This window comes from Phaethon aethereus (genome assembly GCF_964289735.1).
Source record: "Phaethon aethereus genome assembly, chromosome: Z".
Classification (NCBI taxonomy): domain Eukaryota; kingdom Metazoa; phylum Chordata; class Aves; order Phaethontiformes; family Phaethontidae; genus Phaethon; species Phaethon aethereus.
This window is the reverse complement of record NC_138577.1, coordinates 15473201-15485919: the sequence shown is the minus strand read 5'-3', so window position 1 is coordinate 15485919 and position 12719 is coordinate 15473201. Positions and strand designations below refer to the sequence as shown.

At 44.2% G+C, this 12719-nt stretch overlaps 1 pseudogene across 1 annotated transcript in view; it reads left to right on the top strand.

Annotated features, from left to right (window-relative positions):
- Nucleotides 1-12157: 12157 nt before the first annotated feature.
- LOC309416020 (nipped-B-like protein) overlaps nucleotides 12158-12719 on the top strand; it is a 55916-nt pseudogene continuing 55354 nt past the window's right edge. Inside the window, exon 1 of the transcript in view lies at nucleotides 12158-12212. The product of the transcript in view is annotated as a nipped-B-like protein (transcript). The remainder of the gene's footprint in view (nucleotides 12213-12719) is intronic.

Below are 12719 nucleotides of genomic sequence, written 5' to 3'. Positions count from 1 at the left end.
TTTTTCTTAACAGAGGAAGTCTTGATGCGTGGGGCTGGGTGACTCACCCCAGGCAACCCCCTGGATGGACCATGTCAAGGTCCTCATGTGCCTGGCCCTCGAGTTCCAGAGCCCCATACCTGTTGTGTGAGGGCAGCTGGGACGGTGAGGGAGGCCGGGAGGGGATTCGCCTGCCGCCCCGAGCAGGGACCTGTTTCCATTTCCCCTCGTCTCTTAGGTCCCCTCCTTCAGCCCGGCAGCAGGAGGGCAGGGGATCCCCCGCCGCTTGTGGGGCCTCCACCGGCTGCCTCTGCCTCAGGGGCGGCCGGGTGCGGCTCCACCGATCCATCCCCCTCTCGCACCCCCTGATGCTCCTCAGCCTCCCCACGGCCTCTGCCCGCTCTGCCCCAGGCTGAGCAGGTCGTTCCCCTGTCACACCGCACACAGGTGATGTCTCTGCCGCCCTCCGGCACGAGCGACCGGCTCAGGCACCGCCTGCAGCCGGACACCGGCTCAGCCGCCTGCTCGAGCGGGAGCTCGGTCTGGGCCGCCACATTCCTCCTGGCCACGGCTTCTGCGCGAACTGCCGCTCAAACTGACGCGCCAAATGTCGCGCTAAATGACGCGCCATGCCCTCCTGACGTGCCAGCCCTGTTCGCCGCGCCGCGGGTCGCTCGCGCGCCCGGGGGCTGCTCTGGTACGTGAGCGGCTTTGGCCGCCGCGCCTGTCCCCGCCCACGCGGCGTCAGCGCTGCCGCTCGCCAGGAGCTCGCGCCGCCGGTTCGGCGGGGGCGGGGGGAGGGGGGGCGCACCCTCTGTCTCCCCCCGCTTTCGCCGCCGCGGTTTTGCCGCTCGAGGAAGGGAACCCCGGCGCGATCCTCCGCCCCGGAGCCCTTCGCCTCGGCGGACTTCGCCTTGTGGAACCTCAGGAGGCTCACACGGGCCCATTCCCCGAGCTTGTCCGGGTCCCTCTGGATGCCATCCCGTCCCTCAGGCGTGCCAACCGCACCGCTCAGCTTGGTGTCGTCCGCAGACTTGCTGAGGGTGCGCTCGATCCCGCTGCCTGTGTCACTGATGAAGATGTTAGAGAGCACTGGTCCCTGTACAGACCCCTGGGGCACACCACCTGTCACTGATCTCCACCTGGACATGGAGCTATTGACCGCTCTGGATGCAGCAGTCCAACCAATTCCTCACCCACCCAACAGTCCACCCTCCAAATCCGTATCTCTCCGATTTAGTAATTGAATTAATTCCAGTCTGTGCAACCACGTTCCCCAAGTCCCCAGAAGTCCTTGCTACTTCCCTGTCAGAAGTACAGAAATGCAGTCTCTGCCCCTGCCTTCGGTAATTGCCTCAAGTTCCTATTCTATGCAAGAAAGCTTAGATACTATAACATCCTTCCTGAGATCTCTCACTGGACTGATCACGTCAAGTGCCACTCTTTTTTGTTCTCCCAAACAAACAATTAAGTATGTTGCTGATTTTCTTCATCAAAGTTTGCGACCTGTCAACCAAACTGTCAAGGGGCTAGTGAGAGTAGCAACAACAAGCCCTGCATAGGTACTTGCTGTTTGTTCATCGCTGGAAAATTTATCAGCACAACTTACACTCCAAATCATAGGCAAAAACCTCACTGTCAGGGATCCCATGTTCTAAATAACACTCTAATTTACTGTAATTTACACACCTCTTCCATACATTTCTAAAATACAAGGTTAGAGGAAACAACGTCTGGCAAGATTCTTGTAGCATCAAGAACTGGTTCTCTCAATCAGGGTGCATTGATCTCTTTAAGAAGGCAAAATGGCAGCAGCATTAGTAAGAGTATTTCAGTTGTGTGCTTTACCAATAGGAAAAGTAAAGCTAACATACAGGTAAACAAATCAAAAAGCTCCTCTTGTACTTCTTCAGCCCCTCTAATGCTGAAACATTACCATCTGAACTGTAAAATCAGATTCTTTTCAGAAAAAATCTGAAAAGGTATCCCTTCAAAATGGGGTTCTGAGAGAGCCAGGTGAAACAGCAGCAACTTGAACCAAAAAGGAGTTCAAATGTTCTTCTGGATGAGTGGCAATCATGTTTACGGGCACATGTTGTTGAAGATTGTTTTTAGAAAGGGAAGAACAAAGAAATCCATTCCTTCTGAAGGTCGTCTTTGCCAGTTACTGCATACCTCAAGCATAATGCCAGCCAATTTAGAATTAATCTAGTCAACACTACAAAGGTCTGGTAAGGCTAAATAAGCTGGCAGCAAATCTTAGGTTACATTGGCAAAAATGAGGTTTTTGCTAGTACAAGTAAATGATGGCCATAACTAACAAATAAAAGGTTTTGGGTTGTTTTGATTTTTTCTATTGTCATGTATACATGACAACTGTGCAAGATGGGTGTTCGGAGGGGAGTCATGCAACATCAGCATGTGTTTTACCTTTTCTTCTTCCCTTCTATATATATATTTCTTTTATAAATAAAGTATATACTACCACTCTGTACAGCCAGGAAGAAAAAGCTTAAACACACCTGCCAACTCAAAGATTTGCATTAAGCGTGTGACTCCTTCAGTGAAATGTGCCCATGAATGTAAAGCTGCTGTGAGGTAGGAGAATAAAGCAAACATCACAGACTTACCTTGCTGCATGTGAGGATGTGGTGTGTAACTAGGAGGATGTGAATATGGCATGTATCCTGCAGGGCTTTGAGGAGCATCGGGACTAGGCACTGGACTGTTCTGTTGTGCCATAAAGCTGTGCCCAGAGCTTGTCTGTGGTGACACAAACTGGCTAAAAAGAAAATTCAAAAATGTTTTTAAAAGCTGGAAAAGCAAATTTAGATGAGTGTTGTTTCTTTTGAAATATTATACACTCAGAACACTACAACTTCTTTCAGATTTAAAATTCCAACACAATCAACAATCTCCCTCAAAAGCAGTATTTTAAGCTGTCAATACCTTCCCAATTTCAATCTATTACTTAAGAGTCACAACTTGGGTACTACTTCAGTAAAAGTAAGGAATAGAATAAAAAGCATTCTTAAAGCATTTCCCACCTAGGGACAGGAAACAATGACACAAACACGTACTAAAATAAGATCTGCAATTTCCAAAAGTTTGTCCTAGAAGTTTGAACGAAAGTGACAGCCAAGTTTTAATTACCAACTAGGTCACTAGGATTAACAAGGAGCCATCTACTCTAAAAATGATTTTTCCTGTAAGATTTCAAAGCGTTTCATCTAACAGAGCTATGCTGCCAACATATCGGAGTGCGATAGGCAGTTAGGTGGGACCTGAGCCCAGGTCCACTGAATACAGCTTATTCTTTCTCTGGCTTCACCTTAGACTGATCCTACAGATAGGAAGCCCTGAAAATAACACAGGCTTGAGAGAATAATACATGCACATTATAACTTACATTCTTATATCAGCTTTTCAAAATAAAACGAAACCAAACAAATACTTCAGAAAGTACATTACATGCTTCCACAACCCTCAGCTCTAGATAGCAACTCTGTGAAGGTCGGCTTCCGTAGAAAGACACAGCAAAGTCTTTAACACAGGGATTTTGCAAGGATTTTGAGAAGATTTTGTAATACTCATTGTAATATTCACAATTCAAAAAACCTTCTTCAATATCCCTTTCAGATATAAAAGTAAAAAAGTGTACTGGTTTTTGTGCAGATACAGAGCATTTCATTTGCCAAAACAATTACAGTGACTTGAAGTGAAATGGGAAATAGGTTTATTTTAATCATGGTATCTGGTAACTGAAGATGAAACCTGTTAAAGCCCAGTAACTGGGTTGAAACTACATACAGAACTCTTTCCTCGAGTCCAGAGTGCTTTATTATATTAATAGAGGCCTGGACTATAGGTACGTGCTCCTGGCCAATGCTCCTAAGTTTAAAAAAGAACCAGAAAGCTGGTGAGGGTGCTGCTGGAAGACTGGACAAAGTACGGGGCCCATCCTCCACTGAGCGGCCTTTTGTGTAACTGTCACGGCACTACTCCATGCTTTAACAAGCCTTCCCTGCCGCCCTCCTGTCACACTGGTCCTGTGACACATGCTGGAACACACCAGCCTCTTCTCTCCTGTCCTCCTGCCACCAGGCTCAGCCTCTGACACAGGTAGAGAACAGCTGGAGGGGTGCCAGGAGGCAGGGGGACTCCTCAAGCAGGAAAGGAAGTTTGCCAAAATTATGGGAGGGAGAGAGAGCGGAGAATCATGACTAATCCTTAGACTACAAACATTAATTCACCGACAGAAAGACCTTTCTTTGCCAGCTGAAGAAACTCCCCCCGCTGTCACACAAATCCGTCTGGACGCTGATCGCCTTCCACTCACATGCTTGCAGCAGGAATTGACTGCCACGGTAGGAAGAATTTGCCGTTCGCTGCCTCTCCCACCCCGTTTAAAAGAAGGAATTACCTGGACGGGCTGTGTGAGATAGTGGTTTGCTGATAACTGGAAGATGCAGGACTACCACGCATGGAATTCTGAGAAATGTTAAACTGCGACATCATCATCCCTGTTAAAAGGAAGATAGCAGCATTACTTTACACACATTTCCTTTTTAACCAACGAAGTAGCTCCTTTCAGAAATTACTGTACACAAAGAGATTATAAACTTCACAGACATTAACATCATCTACCCACAACTGTTAGAAAACATTAGAAATCACCGATTCCATATAAGACATCCAATTCACATCATTACATTAAAAAATGCTCCCTAAAGCAGTGTCAGCTACAAATACTAACAGCAGTTCCTTCCTCGGTTCCTTAGAGCTTCCCAAGCTAAAACCTGCCCGTAGAGAAACGTTTTGTAACAGGACACGTACTCCACACCCCAGGTTGGTGTGTACAGTACTCAATGTGCCAATAATTAAAAGATCCAGAAACTTCACAAGTCAGAAGAACACAGAAAACTTATCTCCCATTTTCAGAGCAAGTCCAGGAAACACTCACCTCAGGCTGAGTGCTGCAAGATACTCCCAACTCTCACATAATGCCTGCGTGGTTCCTTTCTACGCAGCGACAAAAGCTTTCTATTCCACCTCCAGTACGCTTGTAAGGAATGTGTCCGGGTTTCGGCTGGAATAGAGATAAATTTTCTTCCCAGAAGCAAGTGTGAGGCTATGTTTTGGATTTGGGATGAAAAAATGTTGATAACGTGCTGATGTTTTGGGTTGTTGCTAAGCAGTCAAGGACTGTCCAGCTCCTCAGGCTCTGCCCTGCCAGCGAGCAGGCGCAGGGTGCACGGGGAGCTGGGGGGGCACGGCCGGGACAGCTGGCCCGGCTGGCCAAAGGGATGCTCCATACCGCACAGTGTCATGCTCGGTGTATGAAGCTGGGGCGATGAAGAAGGAGGGGGAGGAGGGACGTTCAGAGTGATGGCGTTTGTCTTCCCAAGTAACTGCTACATGTGATGGAGCCCTGCTTCCCTGGAGATGCCTGAACACCTGCCTGCCCATGAGATGTGGTGAACAAATTCCTTGTCTTGCTTTGCTTGCGTGCACAGCTTTTACTTCAGCTATTAAACTGTCTTTACCTCAACCCACAAGTTTTCTCACTTTTACTCTTCCAGTTCTCTCCCCTGTCCCACCGTGGGGGCGTGGGTGACAGGCTGCGTGGTGCTTAGCTGCCGGCTGGGGTTAAACCACAACAGAGTGTTATCAAGGAAGGTGCTGAAATATCTCTGCAACTGCAAAGCAGAACCAATATCCCAACTGTAGGCTCCCACAGCCTGGAGGTCCCCACAGTCATGCTTTGGAAATTCGGGACTTGTACTGGCTGGCAAGCTGCAAGTACCAAGGCACTTGGAAGTTCCTCGTTTAAGAGGCATTTGGACAATGCCCCTAACAACTTGCTTGAACTGTTGGTCACCCCTGAAGTGGTCAGGCAGTTAGACTAGATGATCACTGTAAGTCCCTTCCAAGTGAAATACCCTGTTCTATTCTCTCCTAACTTGCATCACTGTTAGGGAGTATTTAAAGGAATTTTTTTTACCACTCTTCGATACAGGTGTAAAGAATTCCCTAACGACAGCACGACACTGGAAGTTGAAGTGATGCAGAGACACAAAAACTTAAAATTCATTTAAGTTATTTTAAGGAGAGGATCAAATGCCTTGCAGCTAAAACAGTGGCAGAACTCTCGTGCGTGCTGCAGCTCGGGAAGGCACAGCAAGTGATCCACAGCCGTGGGTAAAAGCACATCAGCAGTACAAATACTTCAAGGCAAACGTTAGACAGAAGGCTGACTGGGGTCCCCAGTCCAGAGCATTTGGGAGCTGTCAATCCTCCAGTTGCTATCACCGATTTCAATACTGCAATATTCACACAAGCCAAAGGAGTTTCAGAAATCCACCCTGCCACCCTCTTCTCTCTTCCCTTCTCCCCAGCAGAGGAGAGTCGGGATAACCTCCCACGAACGCAGCCGCTGCTGCCTCCCGGGAGGTGTTAAGTGCTGCATTCCAAGCACTTTAGCGCAGGCAAACTACCGCGGAGCAGGAGTGAAAGTCCCATGTTGTGCTGGAAAAAAAAAAGGTAAAAAAATCAGAGACCTCCGTACTTCAATACACAGGACATTTCGTTGTGCCGAGTAACAGAAGGGACTCCTCAGCTCCCGCAAAATCCGTTTAAACGGACGCTGGCCGCCTCGCACAGAGGCAAGTGAGGGGGAACGTCCGGGGGTTTTGTGCTGGCGGCAGTGCCCGGCGTGCCCGCTGCCCGCTCACCTCTCACTGCCGCTCTCAGCGCGGCTGGGTACGGTCTTTCCGTCAAACTGCCAACCCTGAACATTCATGTACAGAAAGCTGACAGAATGTGCCCGAACGAGCGTGAACTACACAGACGAAGGTTCCGTTTATGCTTAAAGCACAGACTGCACTTTCAACATACTTGAAAAATTTAGCCATTTATTGTCTCCTCCCTAAATTTAAAACACGTCTTGAATCACAGGTGGGGTAGGTTTTCGCTAAGAGAATGACAGAAAATATATAAATTAATCCATTTTTAATGCCGTTTAAAAAAAAAAAAACAACAAACAAACTAAAGCTTATTGTGTGACGGACAGCTCTCACTTCTCTCTGTTTGGGAGAGGGGGGCATGGGAGACACAACCTGGGTAACCTAGAGGAAAAATGAAAAAAAAAAACCCCACAACAAAAACAAACCAAAAAACACCAACTAACCAACAACAACAACAACCCAGCATTTCCTAAGTTTCCAGACAGATAACAAGCACACCAGATAATGCTGTAAGGTGAAAGAAGTAAAAATGAGCCCCAAACATTTAGTCTAAAAAGGAGTTGAAAATAGCCCGTAGCCATTAGCACTAAAATATTTTCTTGTACCTTTATTACACTGTCGTCATATCACTAAGCAGCAGATTTATGGCTCCACTGTGCACTTTCATACCTTAAATAGTTAAGATTTCTTTTAAACACAAGATTAATTTTGAATGTTGGTAACGTTCAGGTTTGAGAAAACATTGTCCTTGTAGTCACATTACTAAAATTAGTTTCCTTAACACATACTCCCAGACTTGACTATAGTTTTTTGTTTGGAAAAAAGTGATATGCTTAAGTCCATTTTAGCATTCCTGCTAAATGCCAGAGAATGCACTACATAAAAATGCAGCTCAAGGTCTCAGAAGAAGTTTTGTACAATTAAACTGCATTACAGCATCATGCATGCTTAAGCTAGGACTGCTCAGCAAGAGGTGATTTTTCAGTTAAATATGCACTCTTATTGACGTGTATGTCTGCAACGTTTTTCCCTTTTACAGGCACACGTGCACTTGAATTCTTGTATAAATAAAAAAACATTATGCAAGGAATTGGTGTTTATGGAAAGAGGCATAAGATTTTGATCCCCCCAAATTGATGAGTTCTGATAAATGGCATAAGGTGAATCTTAAGTCCTTCCTGAAGCCTAAGCGACGCTATGAATACTAACCTATTGAAGTACACTATTTTAGCTGATTTTCCAACACACATGTCCTGAAAGACAAAGCAAAGTGTCGAGAGAGAAAAGCAAAAAAAAATTATTAAGAAAACAGAGACTAAATAATATCTTAAGTTTAAATAAATATTTATAAAGAAAACGACTTCCCTCAAACACTGTAAGATGCAAGACAGATGCAGTTGCAAGATGGCACCCAGAACCCTCCACGTCACCTGATGAAAAAGGTCTAAAATAAAATTAACATTTTGCCCTTTTACAAAGTTAGCCCTGACACCGCATGGTGATGTGACTCAGTCTGTTCAGACAACCTGGTAGCAGAAAACCATCTGAAAAATCTGACTAAAACTCCAGTCTAGAAGTCTAAGGTGTATGAAGACTGCTTCGACCGTGGGACTGTGATCAAAAGGCTGGGAATAAGAGTTTGCACATTGCCGCTACGTTACCTGAAACAAAATACGCCAGCAATGGTGGGGGGAAGGTGAGGGGTGCCTGCTCCGGACACGAAGAGGGAGGAAGTGTCCACATCGTCACGAAATACATGCTTCTTGCACCATTTATTCACCATAACTAAAAACAATTCTTGCTCTAAACTTGATGTTGAACTACAGATCAGTATGAACATGGGACAAAACATCAGCACAGAATTCTACTTGTGCTTTACCTTACACTCACAAGAATTCTAAACACAGTATTTCGCTTTCTGAAGATGTCTTTACTTCCTGACAAACTGTACTGAACCGAGAATGTTATTCCGTGCCTAACGTAGTTCTTTAGCCACGTGAGCCTCCTGTTCCTGCACCAGGAATGAAGGCTAGGAGAAATGAATTTGAAGTCCCTTTCTCCATACCAACACAGGAACTGACACTCAAGGGATCCTGGTGCACACACCCACCCCAGGCTGGGTAAATAGACAGGGGCTTCCACCTTCGTTCCTCCTCCATTGTGGGTGTTACAAATACTGGGTCACGGTACCCAGCGCTGACTTCACCACGTGCTGGACTCAACAGACAGCAGAAAAAAATTCTTCTACTCTACAAAACTGGTGGAAAACTCTAATTCAAGCGTATGTTCTTTGTGGGACCACTCTGCATGCTGGCAGGGCAGTCACAACTATTCCCACAGCTGGAAAAGTCATACTCTGCCACGGCTACCGCTAAACACAGGATCTGGAGCCTGTTTTCAGAGCTTAAATTTCAGGATATATCTATCAGTGAACCTACAGACATTCCAGGAAATTTCTGCCTTCTTTCAAGGAGCATTATGTGTTCTCTCCTTCGCAAGTTCTTTTCAAATGTTGTATGGCTTTTACTCACTAGCCTAGGTGAACAAACCTAATAATCTCATTTTATTATTTTTCCCCTCCAAAAACACCCTACGCTTCCTATCCCCCGTGGACTCTCGTAACACTTCTATCTATACCCCCACAGCGCTAGCAAGGCTTTATCCTCATACTGCAGACACTCTGGAAATTCCCCTACTCGTTTCATCGTTTGGTATTTAAGGCACATACTTCAGCTGCAAGCCTCCAGGTCTACAGCTAGAATTGGTCCAATTAATCCTTTGCTTGGTCTCTCTCCTTCTTCATCTTTGCTGTAGTGTATATCCCACTACACCGCAGAAGAGAACTGGCTGTCAGAAGAGTAAAATCTGCGGGGCATCACGAATTGCTCAGACGAGGAATGGCAGGGAGGAGCTGTTAAGTGTGGCCCATTCAACTTTATTCCTTGCCCCAGAACTGTTACGAACTACCGCTGCAATGGTACACTGTAATTCTACAGATTTTCAGTAAGATCAAGACACATTTTTCCAACTTCAGTTATTTACTAAGACAAATCTATGAACCCAGCCCTAGAGAAATTCAAACAAAATTATTTTAAAATAAAATCTCATCACTCATCCTAGAGGTTAAACTTTGTACTGAAATGAAACAGTTTTTACAAAAATACACCTTAGAGTTTCTTTCCATGCTTATTCTAATAAAATCGCTCTTAGAAGGTGCCAAGGTACGTAGCTTTATATGACTACCAAATACTAGGTAAGGCATAAACATCACAGTTGTGCTCTCTCTATTTGTGGTTAGTGTCAGTCCCCTAAACTTATAGAACAACATAAAACGCAGTCAATAAATAATCAAAACTCCTTACCGCTTTGTACCCCGTATCTGTTTGGCATGCTTTTCTCCCTGAGAACATTAGGATTCCTTGCCAGGATAGCCTGCAGCAAGACTGGTATATCTCCCTCTGGATCATCACTGCCAAGGTTATCTTTCAACTCTCTGGAATTGTGGAAGTAAGCAAATAAAGAGGCAAATGCATTTTCAAATTATAAGAGACTATGAGTCAAGTAAAAAAACAAAGAAAGAACCAAAATGAAATATAATATATTAAATATAGAAAAAAACAAGTCTGCAAAGCACTGTTCCCTGCCTCTATTTTTTTCCCCTCTCTTCTTTAAGGAATGGCAGAAGAGGTATTCCTCCTAGTCTTCAAACTCAGTTTCTCTTACTAAGCACAGTAACTTATTTTCTGTTACCACAGCATGCAAGGCTGTCACTTTCAGACTGTTACAAAAAGGTTCTTATGCCCACTTTTACATCGTGATCTTCTCCATAAAGGAACACTTTGGCATAACATCAGGGAAGTCTTATCGTAGGAGTGAAAATAACGTCTGCATGAATGTATAACACGCAGGTTGCAGACCACCGCTTTGCGAATCTTTTATTTTAAAGAGGGAAATTGCCACAGGTGACATCACAGGATTCTCTTTGAACCATAAAAAAAATCTCATGGGTTTTCTATAAATCACAGAATCACTAGGTTGGAAAGGACCTTTAAGATCATCAAGTCCAACCATTAATCCAGCACCACCATGTCCCCTAAACCATGTCCTGAAATGCACCCGTGCTTTCACTTATTGTTTGCTTTGAGGACTTTTAAAGGCTACTTCCATTTGATTAAAACAGTTGATTGGAACACGTAGGAAACAGACAGGGTGGTCAGCATAAGACAATTCAAAGGACACCAGGGAAAAATTTTAAAAAAAAAAAAACCAACCATAAAATTAACAAAACGAGAATACATTAGCATACTTGCTGGTTATTCAAGTTCAATACCTAATCAGAATTGACATGGGTCTTACATGGGTGTCTCAAAAAATTTTCCTGCTGTCTGATACTGGGTATATAATTTGTCTATGCACAAGTGGAACACAAATGAGCATTGCACCATCAACAGCACAAAGTCTGCACTCCTAGCCAGCAAGAATGGAACGAGCATCAGACCTAGAAAATAACCCCCACTGTTAGGGAGAAGGGCTGCTGGACAATTATTAATGTTGGGACTGACCGAAACACTTGGCTCATATAGCAGTCATCTGCTAAGCAAGCCTCGTAAAAAACCTGCATGTTCTAATCTTCCGATTCTCACAAACATCCTTCTCAATCCAGTTACTTTTGGTTTCAAGGAATAAGGGTGGTCAACTGATACAGCTGAAGTTCAAAATACATACATGTGATATTGTGACAGAAACAAAAACTTTAAAGATAGCTGATCGAAAATTTTGCTAGAACAGTATTTGTTCTCTTCTCTGCTGTTCCCTATGTTAATAAGGAAACTTTACATATTCCCTAATTAAAAAACAAAGAAATCTGAATTATCTGTAACGAGAGAGTGCAATTCAACAATGAGTTGAATTTAGCACTGGAGAACAAAGAAAACATGGAACTTTTGAGAAGGAAATAAAGTTATATTTCCAAATTAGTAAAGTAGTTGCCTTTTTTTTTTCATTGATGTCTAATAAATACTGTGGTATTTGATTTATTTTTGAAGATTGACTAGTGTCCTACCCTGTGAACAAAATCAATAAGGAAAGCAAGAATAGGTATTCCTAGGAGGTAGGAGAGTAGTGGCCTGTGATTTTTGTTTGTTGCTTAGGGATTTCATGCAACTTTTGTTCCTTTCCTTGTAGCTGGCTTTTGCAATGTCTTTGTTTGGCCAGATTTACTGTAGGCTTTATGCTACATGTGTAGTCCTGCTGATTTCAGTGAAATTACCAACAGAGTGCCTAGCATTGAGAATATGTGTTAGAGAACCAGGGTGTGAGGCCCTCCAGCAATTTCACCTGTGGAAATGGTCTTGTGTATGTGAATTTTCCTGTAGTCTGGAGCTGGATGTAAGCTTAGTCTCTTCGGGCACTGTACAGGCTTACAAAAAGGCATGAAGTGCTGGTGTGGGGACACCCCACGCAGGTGCACAGATACGCAGCATCCAGGTTAGATCATCCAGGTTAGATCCAGGATTGTGACTCCAGCTCTCTCCTTTATTCTGAATTTCCTGCAGTCTATATCAAGACAAAATCCTAGTTGTCTTGGCAAAACAGAGTATCTTTAAGCAACTAGATTGCCAAGTCTCATTGGAACTTGCTGTGTTAGATGACTGAATTGGAATACAGACACTCAGTAACAGACACAGTGTAGGTAACTGAAGAAATTATCTCAATGTTCCCTTTTTAAAAGAATAACACTTACCTTGGTTTGTTCCACTTCCCTTACTTTGTTTAAAAGGACAAATGCCATGTTAATTTTGTATTTTTAAATGTTTGCTGGTGTCCTTACCAGTTTCAGGCTCAGCATTCATGTGATTCAGAAGAAATCATTAGAATATCCCTTAACAGCATTTCATAGAATAGAGTGTTCACTTGTTTTACAGAACAGCTGTGCAATACCGTCTAACTTGCAAGTCATACAACCGTGGAATCATTTAGGTTGGAAAAGACCTT